The sequence below is a fragment of the Papaver somniferum genome, chromosome 9 (genome assembly GCF_003573695.1).
Source record: "Papaver somniferum cultivar HN1 chromosome 9, ASM357369v1, whole genome shotgun sequence".
NCBI lineage: Eukaryota > Viridiplantae > Streptophyta > Magnoliopsida > Ranunculales > Papaveraceae > Papaver > Papaver somniferum.
In genome coordinates, this window is record NC_039366.1 from 38,915,816 (window position 1) to 38,920,444 (window position 4,629).

Sequence of the window (4,629 nt, forward strand, 5' to 3'; positions counted from 1 at the left end):
TAGACTTTCCTTTTCTTTTGGACTTTGGACTTGGACATTTGGACATTCTTTTATTTTTAAACCCTACGGAAGGGTATTATTAAATATTAAACTGTTTGCAGAGAAGGACGATGATTACGATATCACCTCGGCCCCTCGGGTTCGTACACGACATTGGAGTTGTGGCCCGAGTCGACTTTAGCGGTTCATCCCCCGTCTGGAACGGGAGGTAAGTTTGTCGAAACACTCGCGAATCCCCTGTCAGCGAGTTACTGTATTCCTTCGTTTGCATATATGCCGAGGACTTGAAAACGGCTGCTTTAATTTCCTAGTAAAGGGCAAGGACTGGCCATACAAGATAAGGGTTCGGATTTCATCACCGTTCTCTTCTTGCCCGCCTTAGGAAAACAAAACCAAACACGAAACTAAACCTAAAATTTGGAATAGAACGAGACCTATAGGGTAACGAACTTAATAGGAAAATCGTTCGAAAAATACTGGTTACTCTTTTGAGCATACTTCGAAGTTCATGATGGTTTCTGTGAGTTGAATGCGTGACTGCGCCGCCTTGGAATGCGGTGAGGCCTTGGGTATCAAAGCTCTACGCATCTTACCTCGCCTCTATTCAACTTACTTTGACTCGGATTGATTCCAGAGGGGTTTGCTCAAATTGTAACGAATTCCCATTCGAAGGATTAGAAGATTGTCTAGAAACAATCTAAGTGGAGCCATTATGCTTTTTGTTTGCTAGAAATCAGTAGGTTTGTTGTGGTGGAGTCATCCTTGTTTGTGTTTGCATAGAAATTCCCTTCCTTTTAGGATTTTTCTTTTTCTTTTGTTTTTCTAGTGTATGCCCGAGGTTATTCGATAGCGGGCATGGAAAAGAAACACTCTAGGTCGTTTGATTAGTGATAAATCTAGTAGTTCTTCTTGTGAAGGCGGGGAGCTCGAAGACTCTTCTTTTGAGAGCCCCGTTTTTGGAAACTTCAGTTTTGGGAATCTGTCTCTTTGTGAGGAAAGTACCCCTAGTACTTCAGATGTGCCAGCGACGACAACTTTGAAAGATTACATGTTCCCAACTAGGACCAACCGAGCTTCGTGCAATAAATTTCCAGCCAGTACGACTAATTTCGAGATAAAATCTAGTATTCTTCAGATGATCCCTATGTTCTTAGGAAAAGATGATGAGAACCCTTATTTTCATATTAGGGAATTTGAGGAAATCTGTGGCAGATAAAATAAAAGACCTCACTGATGAAGTTTTGAAACTTAAGATGTTTCCCTTTTCCTTGAGAGATAAATCCAAGACCTGGCTGAACAACCTACCACCTGAGTCCGTTGAAACATGGCAGGAACTTGTTGCTTCTTTCTATATGAAATTCTACCCAAGCATAAAAGTGCAGCTGTTAGGCAGAAAATTACTGCTAGTGTGCAACAATACGAAGAGTCTATTTATAGGTTTTTAGAGAGATTCAATGATCTTTTATCCCAGTGTCCTCACCATGGATTTGATAAGATGAAACTTGTTGAGATTATTTATAATGGTTTAGACTATTCGACCAAAGCCATGGTCGAGTCTATGTGCGCTGGTGAGTTCACCAGTAAAAATGTTGATGATGCTTTTACCTTCTTAGGAGCTATTGATGAAAAATCCCAACAGTGGGAGTCTTGTGTTGAACCCCCTAAAAGACTCTTGGTCAATAAAAGTGGCATCAATGTGGTAGATACAAGCTTCAAGTCAGATGCTAAGTTTGCTGCTTTGTCTAGAAGGTTAGAAGCTTTGGAATTGAATCAGCCTAAATATAGGTCTCTTGTTGAACCTGATGATAGGATTAGAGCCAATCAAGTCTCTAGGTGTGCAGTAGAACCCAATAACTCGTTTTGGGAAGGTCATGTTAGTGAAGAACAAGCCCATGCTGTCTATAACAACGCTAGGTTTGAGAACCGTCAGAAGTTTGACCCATACTCAGAAACCTACAACCCTGGTTGGAGAAACCATCCTAATTTTTCTTGGTCTAAGGGCCAGAATTAAGGTCAGTCTAGTAATTCTCAGCCTCCCCCAGGTTTTGGTTATGCTAAGAACTCTTCAGGTCAACCCCAGTTTCAGAACTCTTCGGATAAAAAGATCACAAGTTTAGAAGACACTCTAGCCTCGTTTATTAAAAACTCTGATAAGATCAACCTAATGATTGCTCAAGGGATAGAAGAAAGTAAAAATATAGGTTATGTTAACTTCCAAGCTATTTCTGAGTTAAAAAACCAGGTTAGTCAGATAAATAAATCTTTGAGGGAAAAAGGTAAGTTTGCTAGTCAAACTCAACTCAATCCTAAAGCAGAGAAATCGTACAATCATGTGAACTCTATTACAACCCTTATGACTGGAAAGAAAGTTGACAATAAGGTTGCCATGCCTGATAGTGAACATGTTGTAGTTCACCCTTCTGAGCCAGAAAATGAGGAGACTGATAGAGTCTCTAAAGAGACCAATGATGGTCCTGTTGAGCCCGGCTTTGTTCCCAGAGCCCCGTTTCCCCAGCTGCTAGTTCCAACTAAGAGCGAGTCGAACCTTAATGATATATTAGAGGTTTTTAATCAGGTTACTATCAACCTACCATTGTTGGATGCGATTAAGAAGATTCCCGCTTATGCTAGGTTTCTGAAGGATTTGTGTACGCGAAAGTAAAAACTTAGTGTTCAGAAGAAATCCTTCCTATCTAGTCACGTGAGTTCCATTATTCAGAATACCACTACTCCTAAGTATAAATACCCAGGGTCCCCTACTATTTCTTGCACAATAGGTAAATACCGTGTTGAGAAAGCTTTGCTTGACTTAGGAGCCAGTGTGAATTTACTTCCATACCATGTGTACCTTAATCTAGGACTTGGTGATATGAAACCTACCCAGATGACACTTCAGTTAGCTGATAGGTCCGTTAAAATTCCTCGTGGTGTGATCAAGGATGTTCTTATTGAGGTCGACAAGTTTATGTATCCAGTGGATTTTGTTATCCTAGATACCCAACCTGTCCCTGACCCAGAGAACCAGATACCAGTGATTTTAGGTCGCCCATTTTTAGCAACATCCAATGCGATCATTAATTGTCGAACTGGTATTATGAACTTGTCTTTTGGTAATATGACTATTGAGTTTAACGTATTTCATATTAGTAAGTTACCCTCTGAACAAGATGACTCGAGCATAGAAGAGGTAAACATGATAGGAACATTAGTTGAGGAGTCATTACCAAAAACGTTGTTAGAAGACTCGTTAGAGAAATGCCTAGCTCACTTTGGGATTGATTTCGATGATGATAATGTGATTAATGAGGTGAATGCGTTGTTAGATTCAACCCCTTTGTTAGACACTAGTAACGGATGAAAACCTAAGTTCGAACCACTACCAGTTTTTAAGTCTACCCTCGTTCCTTCGTTAGAAGAGCCTCCTAAGTTGGCCTAAAACCATTGCCAGATACCCTGAAGTATGTGTTTTTAGGCCCATCTGAGACTTTACCTGTGATTGTTGCTTCCGACTTGGATAGTGATCAGGAAAGTAGGCTAGTGACCGTCCTTCAAAACAACAAGGAAGCTTTAGGGTGGACCATAGCAGACATTAAGGGTATAAGTCCTACTGTTTGTATGCATCAGATCTATTTAGAGGAAGATACCAAACCTTCTAGGGAGATGCAACGGAGACTAAACCCTAATATGAAAGAAGTAGTTCGAACCGAGGTTCTTAAGTTGTTATATGCAGGCATTATCTACCCCATTTCAGACAGTAAGTGGGTCAGCCCCGTTCAGGTTGTTACCAAGAAATCCGATATTACTGTAGTCCAGAATGATAACAATGAGTTAATCCCGACCCGAGTGACCACGGGTTGGCGTGTTTGTATTGACTATAGGAAATTTAACAAGGTCACTAGGAAGGACCACTTTCCCCTTCCTTTTATCGACCAAATGCTAGAGAGATTAGCTGGACATAATCATTACTGTTTTCTAGATGGATACTCAGGCTACAATCAGATCGTTATTTCCCCAGAAGACCAAGAAAAAACTACTTTTACCTGTGCCTTTGGTACCTTTGCGTATAGACGCATGCCTTTCGGGCTATGTAACGCCCCTGCGACTTTTCAGCGTTGCATGATGAGCATATTTTCCGATATGGTAGAAAAGTTTTTAGAGGTCTTTATGGATGATTTTTCAGTTTTTGGTTCGTCTTTCGATGAGTGCTTGCATCATTTGTCACTAGTGTTGACTAGGTGTAAGGAAAATAATTTAGTGCTTAATTGGGAGAAATATCACTTCATGGTTCGTTCAGGAATTGTTTTAGGGCATATCGTTTCTTCTAAGGATATAGAGGTAGATAAAGCCAAAGTTGACCTTATTAAGACTTTACAGGTCCCAAAAACCATAAGAGATATTAGGTCATTCTTAGGGCATGCAGGTTTTTATCGTCGATTCATTAAGGATTTTAGCGTAATTTCTAGACCTCTTTGCAATTTGCTTGCAGAAGATGTTAAGTTTGTCTTTGATGATGCTTGTTTAGAGGCTTTTGAGAAGCTCAAGACTTTACTCACTACCGCCCCCATAGTCCAGGCACCCAACTGGAACTTACCCTTTGAGATCATGTGTGATGCTTCATATTATGCTATT